This window comes from Ranitomeya variabilis, chromosome 2, assembly GCF_051348905.1.
Source record: "Ranitomeya variabilis isolate aRanVar5 chromosome 2, aRanVar5.hap1, whole genome shotgun sequence".
In the NCBI taxonomy this organism is placed as follows: Eukaryota; Metazoa; Chordata; class Amphibia; order Anura; family Dendrobatidae; genus Ranitomeya; species Ranitomeya variabilis.
This window is the reverse complement of record NC_135233.1, coordinates 212,451,332-212,472,125: the sequence shown is the minus strand read 5'-3', so window position 1 is coordinate 212,472,125 and position 20,794 is coordinate 212,451,332. Positions and strand designations below refer to the sequence as shown.

The 20,794-nt window shown below is 41.5% G+C and overlaps 1 protein-coding gene across 1 annotated transcript in view; it reads left to right on the top strand.

Moving 5' to 3' along the window:
• The first annotated feature begins 4,346 nt into the window (after window positions 1-4,346).
• NR5A1 (nuclear receptor subfamily 5 group A member 1) overlaps window positions 4,347-20,794 on the top strand; it is a 311,739-nt gene continuing 295,291 nt past the window's right edge. Inside the window, exon 1 of the mRNA XM_077283563.1 lies at window positions 4,347-4,872. The gene's annotated coding sequence lies outside the window, so the exon portion shown is untranslated. The remainder of the gene's footprint in view (window positions 4,873-20,794) is intronic.

Below are 20,794 nucleotides of genomic sequence, written 5' to 3'. Positions count from 1 at the left end.
TCTTTCTACAATAAAAATTATTTTCAATAGTAGAAAACAATTGGAGTTCCATGTCAATATTTCGCTATATAGGAATTCATTCCATTGACCTATAATTTTTTTCCTCCAATAAAATAATTAATTTTTTTTTATATTTTTTTTTCTAAATTGGCATATTATTAATGTCTTTTTGTATTTCGAAGCGAGATTTCTATCTCCATTCAATATATTAATTAATAATGTATATATAAAAGCTTCTGTTCAATCAACTTTGACTATTGTCTAACTACGGTTAAGAGGATTGTATACCCAGTGTGCCAAGAGAAAGCTAAAATGGCTAAGCTACCATGTTATTTACATTTTGTGGACTAAAATATTGCGCCCACTTCATATTACACCTACAGGAGCTTTTATGACACCCCATTCTACAACCATAGAGATTAATATGGAGATCATCCTACGCTTTGGAGTGTGTCTGTGGGAATTTTTGCCAATGTATCCAAGAGGAGTTCATCCCAGATATGTCCAGTGTGGTTAAATGGATTCTCTATGAAGGTGTCCAAAATAGTTGCCATCACATATTTCAAGTAGCAACTTCTTATAGGCACCCTTTAGGATGAGTTGCAGCCTGAAGAAACACAGCTAGAGACATGCATCTGTGAGCGGTGTAAAGAGCAAGCTTCCATAAACTGAGAAATAGCATAGTTAACATACCCTATCTTCACCTTATCTTCTCACTCAGCCCGACAAGTTTCCAACTGTACACATAGAGACTGACTGAGCAGAATGAGTTTACAACTTAACAAGGAGAAAGACAGAAGAAAGATATAAAATGCTTGCTTTGATCAGCACGCTGAAGTGAATTCTTCTCTTCTGTTTTAGCCCTGCTCCATGTCCAGATATCAGGCTGTTCTCCAGCCTGACAAGAACTTGCTCTATCATCTCTGAGACATTGATCTTAAGTAATGTTTCTTCAAGCTGTTACCGATCCAAATGTGTGCCCTTTTTTCTCTCCCTAGCACTAGGACACTCCTTCTTCCTCTCCCAACCACTAGGACCTATTCGTCTTTCTCTCACTAGCATTAGGTCCTCTCCTTTGTCCTCTCCCTAGCACGAGGATCCCTCCTTTGTCCTCTCCCTAGGACTAGGATCCTCCTTCTTTCTCTCCCTAGCACTAGGACCCCTCCTTTGTTCTTTCACTAGCACTAGGTATAATATAAACTAGCTTGGAGGATACCCCTATAGTAAAACTTAACTTTTAATAAAACACATAAAATCTAGACAACTCAACTAAACAAAAACCAAAAAGTGCTCATGTGAACCAGTGCTCAAAAGATGAAAATTGGTTGGATCTCACCAATGATAACAGAGTGGTGTGCCTCTCCAGAAGTAGCAGACTTATGGTCACCATAAAGTGCCTCCCAGTATCCTTGACTGGAGGTCCGTAGTCTATGCATAGGGATAGGGGCTGGGGGTGGGGTAATATCTTTCCTTCCCTGTTATACCCGTTCGAGCCCCTGTCATAACAAGGACAGGCCCCAAGTGATCCCTAACTATGGACACCACCAATACATGGACAATCGCAGGCTCTGTTGTTCTCTCCCTAGCACTAGGACCCCTCCTTCTTTCTTTCCATACCACTAGGAGCCTCATTCTTTCTCTCCCTAGCATTAGGACCCCTCCTTCTTTCTTTCCATACCACTAGGAGCCTCATTCTTTCTCTCCCAAGTGTTTTTTGCCCCATTTGACCCATAAGTCAATAATAATGGACAATTACTACTTAAAATGCATAAATGTTATGAACAGAACATATTATAATGGTAGTAGTTACATGTGAATTCTTTTGGCAGTGCAGGAATACATTCCATTAAACCTTTTTCTATAAAATAATCCCTTTTTATAACATTTCTCTTAAATTGACCTTTAGTTCCATCACTATTGTACTTGTAAACCACACATCTCTTCCCATGCTGTGTACCCACTAATACTGTATGTATGAATTTTGAGCTGCTAGGAAGAGTGACCTAGTTTCAAATTATTGTTAGAAACGTTTGTTATGAACAATTGAAATAAGGAAATATCGAATAATACAGGTGGCAGATTGTGTGCCGTATTTCTCCATAGTGACATTGATAGCATTCTCCAGGTTTAATGAAAAATGGTCGAAAGAAAATGCCATTAAATTAAAAAAAAACATTACTTGTTTGCAAAGGCCCCTGCTACTGCAGTGATAACATGCCTTGTAAGTTTTGTATGTGACTGCTGAGTCCAGTGGTTGGCTGCAGTGGTCACATAGGTAGATGTGACGTCATTGTTGCAGCACCGTAAACAAAGGCCATCAGTGAGTATAGAAGTAGAGGAACTGGAGCGAATGAGGTTTATTAATTAATACTGCTCTTATTATGTGATTAATTGTAGAAAAACAGCAATAATGACATTATCTAGGCTCTGCAGTCGATTAACCATCTCGATGGTGCTCACCAGAAAATAGTCCAAATAGTAATAAAAGGTGAAAATGGGTGACTCGCCACTACACGTTAAAATAAACTTTATTTGAGATTCCAAATAGATGGTGGAGACAATGTGGCTGACAGCCATTTCATGAGCCATCAGAGGAAGCGTAAGATGCACGTGAAACGGCTGTCAGGTACATTGTATCCATAACACCTAGTGGCGAGTCCCCCATTTTCTCCTTAAATTCTTATTATTTGATGGCATACCCTTTCCTCGTAAGCTTGCCTTTGGCAATTCTGGACAAACTCTTTAACCTGTAAACTTTGATTTGGATCCTCCTAAAATTAACTCAATATAGTATAAAATTGTACAGCTGAAAATTTCTCATTTGACTTTTTGGCTTGTGGATCTTTACAGTTATAGCCAAGGGTCTACATAAGTCATAAAATATATCTTTCGTATATTTATTTATTTTTTTTTTTTTAGGCAACCGGGTTCCACACAGATTACCCAAGAGATCAAAGGAGGGAAGAAAGCCTCTAAGAGGAAAATTTATGGACTCTGGGTAGAGAACTATACAGCAACTATAGCATCTATTTGTTAGAAAGCAGAAGAATGCTTCCTCTGATAGCCCATTTTCCCCCTGCAACACGGTCGCAGGAAGCTAATGCTTAAAAATGGCACCTGTGGGCTTAATAATGACTTCCACTGCACTAAATCATAGTCCTCCTGTCAGACCCTGTTGCCAAAGGCTGGTTTCAATATAGTTCCGGTCAGCAATCTACCACGGCTGTAACAACTTCACGTACAGAATAGAAATATCATGGGATTTAACTCATATGGAGAACATGTAATAAATAAATACAAATATTGCCAGAATTGTGTTTTTTTCCTCTACCCAAAAAGTTGAGTTAAAAAAAAGCCATCGAAAATCATACATTCCCCAAAATGGCCAAAAGGGTACCAATGAAAATATCAGCTCATCCCACAAAAACCCCAAGTCCTCATATAGCTCTTTTGATAGAAAAACAATGTGAATATGGTGAGCGACACAAAACATTATTTGTGCAAAAGTAGCAAAGCACAAAATAAACTATAAAAACTTGGTATCACTAGAATTGTTCTGACTGGTGGAATAAAGGTAAAGCAAAAGAAAAAAAATTGGGACAACTGCTTATTTTTAATCATCCCCAACCCCACCTCCCCAAGAAAAAAAATATTACAAGTTTTTCAACTCATATATAAACAAAAAATACATCTTCCAGGGAGCACTGGCTCTCCTATGGCTACGTTTGTTGCAAGAATTAATCATTTTTGGGTTAAATGGACCAATATTGCAAAGCTGTCGAAAATTGTAAAACGTTGTATACATGAAATCAGAGTAGTTTTTTCGACGAGCGATTCCTGTTATTTCTGGTCCCAGCTAAAAACCTTGAATTGACAAAAGTACATTGTATTTTTCGTGATCTCTCGATGCAAAAACTTCTTAAATCACAAAAATGGAATAAAAGGCAAAAATGCATTTGAATTTTCTAAGCGTCTACAAAAAAACGATAAATAACAAATGAATGAATATACTGTATATAATCCATGAAAAAAATCTATGCTGACAGCCCTTTCACATTTTCGTCTTTTTCCTGACGCATTGTATTCATATTCAATCATTTCACTCTTTTTCATATATCTACATTGAAAATGGATATTTAGTCTCTTTTTTTTTTTTTACGTGATCCTGAGAAAAGACTAATCAAAATATTGCCTTATTTGCCCAGTAACAGTGGAGGCTGTGTGTAATACCTCATTTTTCCTGTAGTTGTGCTGTAGGGAAATTTAACAGTTGCTGTCAGATTCATTTATACATTTCAGCTGATCAATGGGATTCTTAGTAGAATGACACTGATCACAATCATTTTTTTTTTTCAACAACAACACCAATAAAACAATTATAAACAATAAATACAAATAATATTTGCTTTCTCGGATTATTATTTTTAATATGAATGTACCCTGTAAATTTTACGTAATGTATAGTCCTTTATTTTTTTTGTTTTTTTTAAACTATCCTTTGTTGTTTGCAGGCCGTATATTTTCCGAAGAGACATTTTCTATTTTTTTCTTTTTCATTTGATCACGTGATTGTAGGGACCAATGAGGTAAATAATATTAAACTGAATAACTACAAGGGATTCTAAGCTTTACACTTTCACTCATCGCAGCTAACGGCAAACCTCAAAACAGGATTTGTGTGTGCCCTCCATAGCATAAATCAAGGCTATCTTTTCTTTTCTTTTAATGGGATGGAACAATTAGAGTAAAATATTGTATTCAAGCTCCGCTTTTTTTTTTTGCCAGTTTCACTTTGCAAGCGATAACGAACGTCTTCAGATCTGGACATATTCAAACCTTCTTCCGAAGAAGAACAAAAACGCTAAATATAAAGTAAGCTAACGTTATGTTATTTGTTTTCTATGCTGTTTTCTTAGCTACTGTTACCTATGCATGTCTAGATTGAAATGCAAAACTTTTAACTATCGCACTATTTTTGGAAAACAAAGACAAATATGGTTAACGGTCAATTTGAGGAAATTTTCAGATCAACCTTGTTTCCTTGAATTCAGTTTATTAATGAGGGTCCATAGCGGTCTGTTAATTGGCGGGGAAAGACGTGATGATAAGCAACGGTTTTGAGGAAGAGAAGAGCAACACAAATTGGTTGGAAGGGGTTACAATTGCAGATGTTTAGACTCCATTTTATTTTTTTTCCAGCTACGTAATACATTACACAAAAGGGACATATGGTAATGAATTCTTTAAAAAGATATAACAAAACAAAACGGAAAGTTGTATAATAAAAAAGCACATACATAATATTGTTATACATTTTTAAAGTTTGCATTTATCTACTATTTTTTAGGTGATAAAGGATAAGAATCAGATATAGATTAGTAACGACTAACGTTGCAATTTAGTTTGATTCCATTGTCATTTTTCCAAACAAGTAAAACACATAATGAAAAGCGACAAAAGAATTTGTTTAGAGAACTTGAAGTCTGAAAATATGCGCTTGTGATCCTAACGTTCTCGGAAAACAGTTATCTTAAGCAAAATAGATTCAATAACGCACGCATAAACAATAGAATAAAAAGAGAAGTAAAAAATAACTAGTTTAATAATAAATATACAAATACATTTTTTACTGCCAGTGAGTATCAGTAAGGAGATGACAATAGCGCAATTGTAGCACTATTGGATTGTAGGGAGATTGATAGACATTGGTGGGTCGGATCCTTTGATTTCGAAAGGTAAATGGGTAAAACCTATTTTGGTTAAAACGCTCTCCATTCGTCAATTAAAGACAGGAGGCGACATGGCGGCCATGAATTCTCACGAGAGCAACTCAAAATCGCACTCTTTGAATTTCTCCTGTCGTCATGAATTAATTTCCGAGTGTGTCTGTGGAACTGCTGAGAAATCTGGCCAGCGACTTTGAGCCTTGCAATCGGCTTAAACTATTTTTTTCCGCTTTGAAGGAAACTCAGACGATTAACCCTTCACGCTCCTTTTCAATGCTCTTGGTTATTCATTCAACGGCAAAGTCGACTGTAAATATTCATTTTAGAATTTTGGGATTAAAATTCCTGCTGGCAGATATTATATTTAAGTTATGCTAGAAGAAGGATATAGGATGTTATTTTAGGCAACCTTTCTCCTTTTAGGATAATTTTTCCACTGGATGACGTGCAAGCATTATGAGCAGCTATTGAAAGCATCATTTAAGTTTGGAATAATCAGACTATTCCTTCTACAGAAGAAATAAATAAGAAAAAAGAATGACTGTTTTTTTGATTAATCATCATTTTCTGCTAAATAAAAAACATTAGTCAAAGACCAGGTCAAAATATTTTACATGAAAAGCTTTGGGCAAATATAAAAAGGTTTGTTTGAAAAACATATGTAACAATAAAAAATACAGATATAAAGCACAAACAATAATTAATTTAAGAGATTTAAGAAATAGATACATTTTAAAGACATTGCTATTATTTATGAGAAATTCCTCAATTTGAGAGTAATTTTGGTTCACACATGCCGCAATTTTACAATGACAGCCCGTTTAGTTGCTTGCATCGTATAACAGCTGTGATTCATCTTTTCAATTCTCAAATCAGGATTTTAAGTGCAGCATATATAAGGTTTGCTTCTTTAAAATCGTGTTTGTGGGCTTAGTATCAAGGCATTCATTTTTCATGGTGATATGTAATTATTTATTTTGTATAGAAGACACAAATGCCCTTCCCTGCTGGTAAACACTTCTGTAAAGCTACAGAGCATGTATGCCATTAGTCTCTAATTATTCCGCAAATATGCATATTATATAAAATATACATAGACACACACACATAAATATATCCTCTGTTAGTAACATTTGCAAATGCAAAGTAAAAAAATCCTAGTATCAGATTCTTCCTTAGACCGATCATTGCTTCAACCTATATGATTGTGCTTCCTTGGCTGTGCAGTAAAATTATTATTCCTACCTCTCAAGCACTTCCATGTATATCCTATTTATCTCCAGGATATCTTGGCCAGTTATAATCTTTCCTATTTGTATACCTATGGCAGTGCATCTTTTAAATGTATATTCAATAACATTTTCCTTTTTTATGTAAAGCACACCTTTTGCCTATCAGTACATGAGCCACTTATCCCTGCAGCACTTCCTTCTACTCCTCCCCATCAGCACTTTCTTTTGCTCATTGCCAGCAGTACATCCTCCTCTCCTGCCAAAAGCACTTCCTCCTTCTTTCTTGCCCAGCAGCACATCTTCCTCCTCTCCTGTTTAGCAGGACTTCCTCCTCTCTTGCCCAAGAGCAGCACCTCCTCCTCCTCTCCTGCCCAGCACCACTTCATTTTACTCTCCTGCCCAGCAGCACTTCTTCCTCCTGTTATAAGCAGCAATTCACCCTTCTCCTGCCCAGCAGCACTTACTCCTCCTCTACTGCCCAGCAGCTCTTCTTTTCTGCCCAGAATCACTTCCTCCTCCTCTCCTGCTCAGCAGCACTTCTTCCTCATTTCCTGCTCAGCAGCACTTCCTACTCCTCTCCAGCCCAGCAGCACATCCTCCTCCTCTCCTGCCCAGCAGCACATCCTCCTCTCCTGCCCAGCAGCACTTCTTCCTCCTCTTTTGCCCAGCAGCACATCCTCCTCTATTGACTTGCAGGACCTCCTCCTCTCTTGCCCAGCAACACTTTCGCCTCCTTTACTGCATAGCAGCACATCCTCCTCTTCTTCTGTCCAAGCAACACTTCCTTCTCCTATCCTGCCTAACAGCATTTCCTCCTCCTGTCACAAGCATCAATTCCCCCTCTCCTGGACAGCCGTATTTCTTGTCCCTGTCCTGCCAAAAACACTCCCTCCTTCTCTCCTGTTCAGCAGCACATCTTCCTCCTCTCCTGCACAACATCTCATCTCCTCCTTTCCTTCCCAGAAGCATTTCCTCCCTCTCTCCTACCAGAAGCACTTCCTCCTCCCCTCTTGCCCAGCAGGAGGTACTCCTCTCTTCCTAAGCAGCAAATTCTCCTCATCTGCCCAGCAGCACTTCTCCTCTCCTGTCCAGCAGCACATCCACCTCTCCTGCCCAGCAGCACATCCTCCTCTCCTGCCCAGCAGCATATCCTCCTCTCCTGTCCAGCAGCATATCCTCCTCTCCTATCCAGCAGCACATTCTCCTCTCTTGCCCTGCAGCAGGTCCACCCCTTCTCCTGCCCAGCAGCACTTCCTCCTGCCCATCAGCACAACCTCCTCTCCTGCCCAGCAGCATTTACTTCTCCTCTCCTGCCCAGCAGCACTTCCTAAATTTGTCATAAGCAGCTATTTCCCCACAGTCCTGTCCAGCAGCACATCCTCCTCCTCTCCTGCAAAGCATCTCTTCTCTACCTTTCCAGCCCAGAAGAATTTCCTCCCCTTGTCCTACCCAGAAGCACTTCATCCTCCCCTCTTATCCAGCAGCACTTCCTCCTCTTCTCCTGCCCAGTAACACTTTCTACTCCTTTTCTACCCAGAAGCACTTCTTCCTCCTTTCCTGCCCAGCATCACATCCTCCTCCTCTTTTGCCCAAGCAGGACATACTTCTCTCCTGCCCAAGCAGCACATATTCCTTCTCTCCTGCCCAGCAGCACATACTCCTCTCCTGCCCAGCAGCACATACTCCTTCTCTCCTGCCCAGCAGCAGATACTCCTCCTCTCCTGCCCAGCAGCACTTCCTCCTCTTTTGCCCAGCAGCAGTTCCTCCTCTTTTGCCCAGCAGCACATCCTCCTCTCTTGCCCAGCAGCACATCCTCCTCTCTTGCCCAGCAACACTTCCGCCTCCTTTCCTGCATAGCAACAATCCTCCTCTTCTTCTGTCCAAGCAACACTTCCTTCTCCTCTCCTGCCCAACAGCATTTCCTCTTCCTGTCATAAGCATCAATTCTCCCTCTCCTGCCCAGCCATATTTCTTCTCCCTCTCCTGCCCAGCAGCACTTCCTCCTACTCTCCTGCCAAAAGCACTTCCTCCTCCTCTCCTGCACAGCATATCTTCAACTCCTATCCTTCCCAGCAGCATTTTCTCCCCCTCTCCTACCCAGAAGCACTTCCTCCTCCCCTCTTGCCCAACAGCAGGTCCTCCTCCTCTTTTGCCCAGCAGCAAGTCCTCTTCCTCTCCTGCCCAGCAGCCCTTGTTCCTCTTGTCATAAGCAGCAATTGCCCCGCTGTCTTGCCCAGCAGCACTTCCTTCTTCTCTCCTGCCAAAAGCACTTCCTGCTTCTCTCTTGTCCAGCGGCACATCCTCCTCCTCTCCTGCAAAGCATATCTATCCTCCTCCTCCTACCCAGCAGCACTTCCCCCTCTCCTCCTGCCCAGAAACACTTCCTCCTCCTTTTCTGCCCAGAAGCACTTCTTCCTCCTTTCTTGCCAAACAGCACTTCCTCCTCTTCTCCTGCACAGCAACACATCCTCCTTTTCTACTCAACCATAGTTCATTCTCCTCTCCTGCCCATTTAAAACATGCACTGAACTCAACAATGGATGTCAACCACAAGTGATAAAAAACTTGATGGCAGATTTATATGCAGTGAGTGACAAACATCTGTTATATAAGAAAGAATGGCAGACCATTCGGAAATTAGTGTGAACCCAAAGAAAAACCCGAACACAAGGTAAAAAAAACAATAAAACATTATTACGGTTAAAATATCTTTATTAATAGCGGTATATAGTACTATAAACACAAGAAGTGCCCGCACAAATAATATCACATTAATCATGAAAATTACAGTGTATCACATACATTAAATAAAAAACCACCTCACCAGATAAAATTGGTAAAAATTTAATGAATTATGTTACCAATATAGCACCAATTGAAGAAATAATGAAGAAAAAAATTTAGTGACAATGGACACCAAGAAAATGAGGGAAATAAATTCATTTCCCTGATGAAGGAGCAATTCTGAAAGGCGCGTCGGGGCGTGTGCCGCACTTGAGACCACCGATATACAGGCATTTGAATTTCCAGCCCACAGGTCTGGTAACTGTGGAGGCCAGGTCATCTGGCGTAGCACTGCATCACTTTCCTTCTTGGTCAAATAGCCCTTACACAACCTGGAGGTGTGTTTTGGGTCATTGTCCTGTTGAAAAATAAATGATGGTCCAACTAAACGCAAACCAGATGGAATAGCATGCTGCTGCAAGATGCTGTGGTAATCATGCTGGTTCAGTATGCCTTCAATTTTGAATAAATCCCCAACAGTGTCACCAGCAAAGCACCCCCACACCATCACACCTCCTCCTCCATGCTTCATGGTAGGAACCAGGCATGTAGAGTCCATCCGTTCACCTTTTCTGCGTCGCACAAAGACACGGTGGTTGGAACCAAAGATCTCAAATTTGGACTCATCAGACCAAAGCACAGATTTCCACTGGTCTAATGTCCATTCCTTGTGTTCTTTAGCCCAAACAAGTCTCTTCTGATTGTTGCCTGTCCTTAGTAGTGGTTTCCTAGCAGCTATTTTACCATGAAGGCCTGCTGCACAAAGTCTCCTCTTAACAGTTGTTGTAGAGATGTGTCTGCTGCTAGAACTCTGTGTGGCATTGACCTGGTCTCTAATCTGAGCTGCTGTTAGCCTGCGATTTTTGAGGCTGGTAACTTGGATAAACTTATCCTCAGAAGCAGAGGTGACTCTTGGTCTTCCTTTCCTGGGGCGGTCCTCATGTGAGCCAGTTTCTTTGTAATGCTTGATGGTTTTTGCCACTGCACTTGGGGACACTTTCAAAGTTTTCCCAAGTTTTCGGACTGACTGACCTTCATTTCTTAAAGTAATGATGGACACTTGTTTTTCTTTACTTAGCTGCTTTTTTCTTGCCATAATACAAATTCTAACAGTCTATTCAGTAGGACTATCAGCTGTGTATCCTCCAGACTTCTGCTCAACACAACTGATGGTCCCAATCTCATTTATAAGGCAAGAAATCCCACTTATTAAACCTGACAGGGCACACCTGTGAAGTGAAAACCATTCTCGGTGACTACCTCTTGAAGCTCATCAAGAGAATGCCAAGAGTGTGCAAAGCAGTCATCAAAGCAAAAGGTGGCTGCTTTGAAGAACCTAGAATATAAGACATAATTTCAGTTGTTTCACACTTTTTTGTTAAGCATATAATTTCACATGTGTTAGTTGTGTTAGTTCATAGTTTTAGTGTCTTCAGTGTGAATGTACAATTTTCATAGTCATGAAAATACAGAAAAATCTTTAAATGAGAAGGTGTGTCCAAACTTTTGGTCTGTACTGTATATATATATATATATATATATATATATATATATACACTCACTGGCCACTTTATTAGGTACACCTGTCCAACTTCTTGTTAACACTTAATTTCTAATCAGCCAATCACATGGCGGCAACTCAGTGCATTTAGGCATGTAGACATGGTCAAGACAATCTCCTGCAGTTCAAACCGAGCATCAGTATGGGGAAGAAAGGTGATTTGAGTGCCTTTGAACGTGGCATGGTTGTTGGTGCCAGAAGGGCTGGTCTGAGTATTTCAGAAACTGCTGATCTACTGGGATTTTCACGCCCAACCATCTCTAGGGTTTACAGAGAATGGTCCAAAAAAGAAAAAAAATCCAGTGAGCGGCAGTTCTGTGGGCGGAAATGCCTTGTTGATGCCAGAGGTCAGAGGAGAATGGGCAGACTGGTTCGAGCTGATAGAAAGGCAACAGTGACTCAAATCGCCACCCGTTACAACCAAGGTAGGCCTAAGAGCATCTCTGAACGCACAGTGCGTCGAACTTTGAGGCAGATGGGCTACAGCAGCAGAAGACCACACCGGGTACCACTCCTTTCAGCTAAGAACAGGAAACTGAGGCTACAATTTGCACAAGCTCATCGAAATTGGACAGTAGAAGATTGGAAAAACGTTGCTTGGTCTGATGAGTCTCGATTTCTGCTGCGACATTCGGATGGTAGGGTCAGAATTTGGCGTAAACAACATGAAATCTTTGGGATGTGGTGGAACGGGAGATTCGCATCAGGGATGTGCAGCCGACAAATCTGCGGCAACTGTGTGATGCCATCATGTCAATATGGACCAAAATCTCTGAGGAATGCTTCCAGCACCTTGTTGAATCTATGCCACGAAGAATTGAGGCAGTTCTGAAGGCAAAAGGGGTCCAACCCGTTACTAGCATGGTGTACCTAATAAAGTGGCCAGTGAGTGTATATATATATATATATATATATATAATTCTTGTTGTTATGTGAGGCAGGTTGTCTCTGTGGTTTCTGGTAAGTCAAACTACATTGGTGATATATTGGTAACATAATTCATTTAATTCTTTCCAATTTTATCTGATTTTATCTAGTGAGGTGGTCTTTTATTTAATATATGTGATACACTGTAACTTTCATGATTTATGTGCTATTACTTGTGCGGGCTCTTCTTCTTGTGTTTACTATATACCGCTTTTAATAAAGGTATTTTAATCATAATAATGTTTTATTGTTTTTTGACCTCGTGTCCAGGCTTTTTTCTTTGGGTTCATCCTCTCCTGCCCAGCAGCATTTCCTCCTCCTGTCATAAGCATCAATTCCCCCTTCTCCTGCCCGGCAGCATTTCTTCCCCCTCTCCTGTCCAGCCACACTTCCTTCTCTTCTGCCTAGCAGCAATTCCTTTTTCTCTCCTGCCCAGCAGCATGTCTTTCTCTTGTCATAAGCAGCAATTCCCCCCTTCTCCTGCCTAGCAGCACTTTCCTTCCTCCTCCTCTCCTGCCCAGGAGCATTTGTTCCCCCTCTCCTACACAGCAGCACTTCCTCCTCCTCTCCTGCCTAGCAGCCCTTCTCTTCCTCTCCTGCCCAACAGCACTTCCTCCGCTTCTCTTGCCCAATAACACTTCCTCCTCCTGTCCTGTCCAGAAGAACTTCGTCTGCCATTCATCAGCAGCACATCCTCATCTCAGCAGCACGTCTTCCTCCTCACATGTCATCTACCTCTTCTCATCAGTACATCTTTATCTTCTACCCACCACATACAAAGAGGAGAAACAAATGGCAGATTAAAAAAAAATGTATCCTTTAAGTTAAAAAGATTACAACACTAAAAAGGGGGATTATATGCACAACTGTCATGGAAAGCATGCAAATGGATAGGTTAAAAGGGAAAGATGGCCTTTTCAGTACAAATACATGCGAGATAAACATAAGAGAAATTATCATCAGTGTTTGCAATTTACTGAGATATCAGAGCTAGTTTTTATCGTAGTAAATAATAATAATAGAAACAAAAGCAACATTGGTTGATACACCACATATGCACATCTAAATAAAAATGAAAAATGTCAAATTAGTGTAGAGACATCAAATGACATAGGAATTCCTAGGTACATCCCATTAATAATGATGATAACTCAGCAGCCATGAAAAAGAAACAATCATAAGGTAAGTACACAAGGTAAAGTCATATTGCAGATAATTCATATACCCATCCATAGGGAAAACCTCCATCAGTATATCCTCCTCTTCTGTAGAGTTGCATATCTCCCCGGTCTCCCAACCTGACCCTTTTCCTGATATCAGCATTGTTTATCTTATTCTCCTATCAGAATCTCATTCTACCCCCAAAACTGTGCAGCAATTTAGATAAAGTCTACACCTTTCAAGCTGGGAATTCCTCAAATTTCCTGGAAAAGTTTTTAAAAAAAAAGTCCCAGAAAATTTGAGAGATTTGACAACTGTTGCCATTCAAAAACTAGTATTCCCAATATTTGAAAAATAAAAGATACCTGTTAGTGTAGCTCAGTGGGCAGCATAGTGGCTCAGTGGTTAGCACTGTTGCTTTGCAACGCTTGGGTCCTAGGTTCAAATCCCACCAAGGAAAACATGTGCAAGGGGTTTGTATGTTCTTCCCAAGTTTGTGTGGGTTTCCTCCGGGTTCTTTGGTTTCATCGCACACTCCAAAGACATGTAGATTGTGAGCCCCAATGTAGACAGTGTTGATAATCTCTATAAGGCACTTTAGAATGAATTGCACTATATGAGTAAAACAAATAAATTCTATTAATACTGTAATACTGACCCCCAAAACACCTAAATACGTCTGTCCTACAATGCGCAAATATCGATTCCTTTAAACCGAACTAAATGCTGCCAATGCAGTGTCTAAACAACATCATAATAAGGTGTACAAATAAAACCACAAGGTAATGACATTGTCCTAATATAGTATCCAACTAATACCACTATAGCGTCTTAATTACCTAAAATAATTCCAAATATTACCAAAATAAAGGCAACATCTGACACAGAAATGCCATGCATCGTCCAATTAATGTTCCTCTTGGGTCACGGTTCATTAAGACTGGAGTTTCATACACCAATCTTAATGATGGTTGTGCAGGAGTAAGATGTCCCAATGTCATGAAGAGTAGGGATGAGTGAATATGTTTGAAAAACGAACATAAATTCAGCACAAATATGGCAGATTCAGAATCGTGATCGGAAACACGAGCAAATTTTTATAAAATCGGAAAAAACATTCATTAAAAAGTGCAGGAAAATATGTGCCTTGCCACTAAAGTATTTTGAGCACTTTGGCTAGGATAGTGGTGGTACATGATGAGCATGGGGCTCGCATTTAATGAGGGTAGGGTGTGGGAAGTGCTCACAGTAGCGGCATGCTTGCAAAAAAAAAAAAAATTTCTAACTTTATGTGTGCCCTTTTCGGCTAGCCAATCAGGGTGCAGGAAACATTACCAATGTCCTGACAACGGCTTATGCCATTGGCTGCTGAAATTACATGTCCCTCTCTAAATAAAGAGAGAAGACATCTTGTTTTAGCGACATTTTGTCACTAGCACAGTACAGAGAGGCTTCTCCTGACGCTGGGCCTAGGTGCTACTAGATTTTAGCTAGTTATCTAGGCGGTTGTTTCAAAGTCACATACTTTAGATAGTTAGTGTCCTGTGTAGCTGTAAAATAGACCTTATAGCATATTTTTTTGTCTGTGCCATAACTGGGGTCCACAGACCAATACAGCAGGGCACATTTCTTAGAAGTGTGTTGCACTGCTTGTATTGTGCTCTATGTACGAGTAGACCTTTCAAAATCTTATTTTTCAGTTGCTAAACATGATACAGCACGCCATATCCCACCTTGTCATTTAGTGGCGATGAAATTCAGCTGTGTACAGAGTGGTTTTACAGTAAAAAAAAAAATGTTTGCAGTTGCTAACGTGATTCAGCACGCCATATCTCACCCTTGTCATTTAGCGGTGGTGAAATTCAGCTTTGTGCAGATGTTTTACAGTAAAAAAAATATTTTTTACAGTTGCTCACGGGATTTAGGATGCCATATCTTACCTTGTCGTTTAGTGGCAGTGACATTGTTCAGTGATTTGAGCTGTCGCCAAGTAAAAATAAAAATTAGGGGCAGTTATTAACGTGATTCAGCACGCCATATCTCACCTTGTCATTTATTTAGTGGTGGGGAAATTCAGCTGTGTGCAGAGCTGTTTTGCAGTTAAAAAAAAAACTACTTTTTTCCAGTTGCTAAAGTGATTCAGCACACGATATCTCAACTTGTCATTTAGTGGCGGTGAAATTCAGCTTTGTACAGAGCTGTATTTTTTGCTGTAAAAAAAACATTTTTGCAGTTGCTAATGGGATTCAGCACACCATATCTCACCTTGTCATTTAGTGGCGGTGAAATTCAGCTGTGTTCAGAGCTGTTTTTTTGCTGAAAAAAATTATATTTTTGCAGTTGCTAACAGGATTTAGCACGACATAACTCACATTGTTATTTAGTGGTGGTGAAATTGTTCTGTGATTTGAGCTGTTGCCCAGTAAAAAAAACAAATTTTTTTTGCAGGTGCTAATTTTTGCAGTTGCTAATGGGATTCAGCACACCATATCTCACCTTGTCATCATTTAGTGGTAGCGAAATTCAGCTGTGCGCAGAGCTATTTTTTTGCTGTAAAAAAATTATATTTTTGCAGTTGCTAACAGGATTCTGCACGACATAACTCACATTGTCATTTAGTGGTGGTGAAATTGTTCTGTGACTGGAGCTCTTGTCCAGTAAAAACAAGAATTCTTTGCAGTTGCTAACAGGATTCAGCACGCCATAACACACATTGTCATTTAGTGAAAGTGAAATTGTTCTGTGATTTTAGCTGCTGCACAGTAAAAATAAAATTGGGGCAGTTACAAACGTGATTCAGGTCTGCAGTACAAAGGGGTGCAAGGGTTGCCTATCCTGGCCTTTTTTGACACCGTAAAGAATTAGCCAACTCACAATATCTACCAACTTTGCAAAAATAACTGAGTAGAGAAAAAAAATGCAATAATTTGACTACTACATGCATGAACTTTCACATGCGCAATCAACATGCGTTATGCTAGCAATCCTACTGTGATAAAATGCAGACTAGCGGACCTCAACAACCATCAGCCGCCTCATCAACCGCATCTGCTGCCTTTTCCTCCTCCTCTAATACCGTGCCAAGTATTGTGATGCAGGTCTCAACAACAGAACCTCTGTTTCTTTACCTGCTCCAGTCAGGCTCAGTGAGGACCCGCCATCAGCTGTTATAGAAGTGGACATGCCTGCTGTTTTTTACTAATCTCCGAGAATGAGCACACCACAACTTTATCAATCCATCGTAATATCTCCATCTGTACCTCACTCACAGTCCAACAGTTTGTCCGGTTCACTGTACTCCGGCCTCTCTCAGCACTGCAGGCAGCACTCAGTCCTGCAGTTGTGGTCACGTAAAAGATTGTTTACTCCTACACATGACAAAGTTACAAGGTTGAGCTCCACCATCTCCAATCTGTTGGCCACAGAAATGCTGTCTTTCCACCTGGTAGATACAGACGGTTTCCAAAAGCTGATGGCCGCCATATTCCACCAGTAACAGTTGCCAAGTCACCATTACTTTTCTAAGAAAGGTGTGCCTGCACTACACCTGTTCCTTAATTAAATCTATGTCTGTTAGGGTGCATTCCACCACAGACACTCGTACGATTAAGTATGGCCAAGGGGGTAGACGAGAAGGGACTGCTCCACAAGTCGTGGAATCCCCAAGGCTTGCAGGACAAACTTCTGTATTTCAGACTTTCTCCACTGCTTCTGCTTCCTCCTAAACCTATGCCTTCTACGGTGGAATTCCAGCAACTGTGGCAGCAGCACTGAGCCCTGACGCAGTATGTTATGATGTATAGCCTGGGCCAACGCAGTATGGACATGGCGCATATAACAATTACAGGCTGGGTACAGATTAAGAACCTCTGCACCCTTCTTCTCAGTTTCAAAATGGCTACTAAGATAATTATCAGTCAGTCATCAGCATCACTTTTCCAGTCGTATCTCAGAGGAAGAGGAGGAAGGGAAAACATTGTCTCAAAGTTCCAGGCAGTCGTCACACATGCGTGTGCTAAGGGAAGGTGGATTACTGCAATCGAGGGGGGGGGGGGGCTGGTGATAACAGACAAACGAAGGTGCAAGATCCAAGGAACAAATCGAGGAGGAAGAGGTGATGGGCGAGCAACTGTCAGATGAAGAGGATAACCCTCTCCTCTCTGTTGTTCATGGCTTGCAGGAGGGGATGGAGGAAACAAGCATCAGGTTTACCCAGCCACCAACACAGCATGGGCTTGGACCTCATGGAAGAGCTCGACATATGAGTGCCTTCTTGCTGCACTATCTGCAACATGATCCCTGTAAAGGTATGATTCGAAATAGTGCTGACTACTGGGTTGCCCCTTTGTTAGATCCACGTTCTAAGTAAAGATGAGCGAATATTTCAATGTTCGGTTCGGATTACGAATTTGCAATATTCGCCGATTAATTAGGCGAATATTCCCCAAACACAGCCGAAAGCCATTCAAGTCAATGGGAGGCAAAAACAAACACATACACAACACCTTCAAATGGGTCCAAAAGCTGCCAAAACACATCAAATGAGGGGCAGAAAGCAGGAAAGTGGCCTCAACTCACAGACAGTACAAATTTTAGAAATGCACCGGAGCAATCAGCCATGCATGAGGTATCAGGGTCTGGGCCATCATTTACAGCTTTTAATTGAACGTCAGTTTAAACAAGGTGGGTGAGGGATCGGTTTAGGCCTGCTGTGCTGGGAACCCTGATACCACATGCAACTGCTCAACCTGCTTTCATAAACCTGCTTTTATAAATTTTGTAGATTACTATTGTCAGAAAAATCTAAGGAAAGTAACATGGGTAGTTGACTCCAAGGAAGTGGAGGCCTGCCGGTCTCGAAGGCCTACTGCTACAGGCAACAAACGAAGGAGACCCAACCAGGAGTCTACACATTAACAAAAATTAATGGCAGACACCAACAAAGTGGCACCAATTTCATAAGAGTGGAAATAGTATAATAGGGCCACCACATCCTCCACTACAGCCAACCCAGCAGATGGACACCCAACCAGGAAGTAACACATTAACACAAATTAGTGGCAGATGTAAGGAGTTGGCCGGTCCCCTCAGTACTGCCCTCTCCTCCTCTCTTGTGACTCCCTGTGCACTTCTTATGTATATATGTTTTGTACCTGTAATGTTATACATGTGTTTCATGCTTTGTAGTGTACTGTAATACAATGTGGATGTTTCCCCTTTAATGCCTGTCTAGTTAGGGACAGAAGTAGTTAAATAAGGGGGCTGGATCTAGAGCCACCAGGAGAGAGGAAGCTGATGCTTCCTTAGTCCTGCCCAAATCTTTGGCAAGCGCAGACAGACATTATACACAGGGAACTGCCAGGGCTCCAGAAACGAGAGAACTGTTGCCCTGGACTCTGAAGGACTACGAAATAAGTACTAAAGGACTGCACCACGGGTCTCCAAGACTTCGGGAGGGACCCACGCTGAAGGGGTTACACGCGCCCAGATTCCAGCATGTGGACTTTTTGTGATCTCTGGCTTCTGCAACCATTGTGATCTCTGGCTTCTGCACTGTGTTTAGTGGGTGAGCTCGGTCTGGACTACCACCCTGGTGCCCCTTGTTACACAAGCACCAATAAAGTTGCATCGATTTCACCACAGTTGAAATAGTATAATAGGGACCGACAGGCCTTCCACTGTTATGATCTGGTGGCCCAAGAGTAGCATTGGATGTACTCTGGAGAAGGTGGTATCTATACTGACCGCGGACCCTGAACTTAACACCGCAACTAGAAGTAGCCGTGGGATGTACCTACTGATCCTAGACACCTCGACACAGCCGGAGGACTAATTAACCCTATAGATAGAAAAGGGAAAACTATCTCGCCAAAGAGAAAATTCCGAAAGGATAGGCAGCCCCCCACAAATATTGACTGTGAGAGGAGAGGAAAAAACATACACAGGCTGAAAACAGGTTTTAGCAAAGGAGGCCAATCTAGCTAAATAGGAAAGATAGGACAGAGAACTATGCGGTCAGTATTAAAATACTAGGAAATATCCACCACAGAAAATACAAAAAACTCCACATCTAACTAAAGATATGGAGGGTATATCTGCCTCTCCAGAGATTCCAGCTTGACTGCACAAATCCTTACACAGATTAAGCTGGACAAGAAAAAACATAAAATGCACTGAACAATGAGGCCCACAACATGTGGGCTGCAAAACAAGCAGAACTTATCTTGGTGAAAAGACCAGGAAGCAGGAGAAACCATGAAGGGATGTGAATCCTCCAGAATACAATGGACAACTGGCACTGACTAAAGGGTGAGGCCAGACTAAATAGCCCAGTCCAGAGTGGACACACCTGATAACTGCTGTGAAGGACAGACAGCAGCGCTACCACTTATAACCACCGGAGGGAGCCCAAGAACAGAATTCACAACAGTACCCCCCCCTTGAGTAGGGGTCACCGAACCCTCGCCAGAGCCCCCAGGCCGATCAGGATGAGCCAAATGGAAGGCACGAACCAAATCGTCAGCATGAACATCAGAGGCAACAACCCAAGAATTATCCTCCTGGCCATAACCCTTCAACTTGACAAGATACTGAAGCCTCCGCCTTGAAAAACGAGAATCCAAGATCTTCTCAACAACATACTCCAACTCCCCATCAATCAACACCGGGGCAGGAGGATCAAAAGAGGGAACGACGGGTACCACATATTTCCGCAACAAAGATCTATGAAAAACATTGTGGATGGAAAAAGAGGCTCGAAGGGCCAAACGAAAAGACACTGGATTGATAATCTCAGAAATCCTATAAGGACCAATAAACCGAGGCTTGAACTTAGGGGAAGAAACCTTCATAGGAACATGACGGGAAGACAACCAGACCAAATCCCCAACCCGAAGCCGGGAACCCACACGCCGCCGACGGTTAGCAAAACGCTGAGCCTCCTCCTGAGACAAGACCAAATTGTCCACAACATGAGCCCAAATTTGCTGCAACCTGTCAACCACAGAGTCCACCCCAGGACAATCAGAAGGCTCAACCTGCCCCGAAGAAAAATGAGGATGAAACCCAGAATTACAAAAAAAGGTGAAACCAAGGTAGCAGAACTAGCCCGATTATTAAGGGCAAACTCGGCCAATGGCAAAAAAGCTACCCAATCATCCTGATCGGCAGACACAAAGCATCTCAAATAAGTTTCCAAAGTCTGGTTAGTTCGCTCGGTTTGGCCATTTGTCTGAGGATGAAATGCGGAAGAAAAAGACAAATCAATGCCCAGCCTAGCACAAAAGGCCCGCCAAAACCTGGAAACAAACTGGGAACCTCTATCAGACACAATATTCTCCGGAATGCCATGCAAACGAACCACATGCTGAAAAAACAACGGAACCAACTCAGAAGAGGAAGGT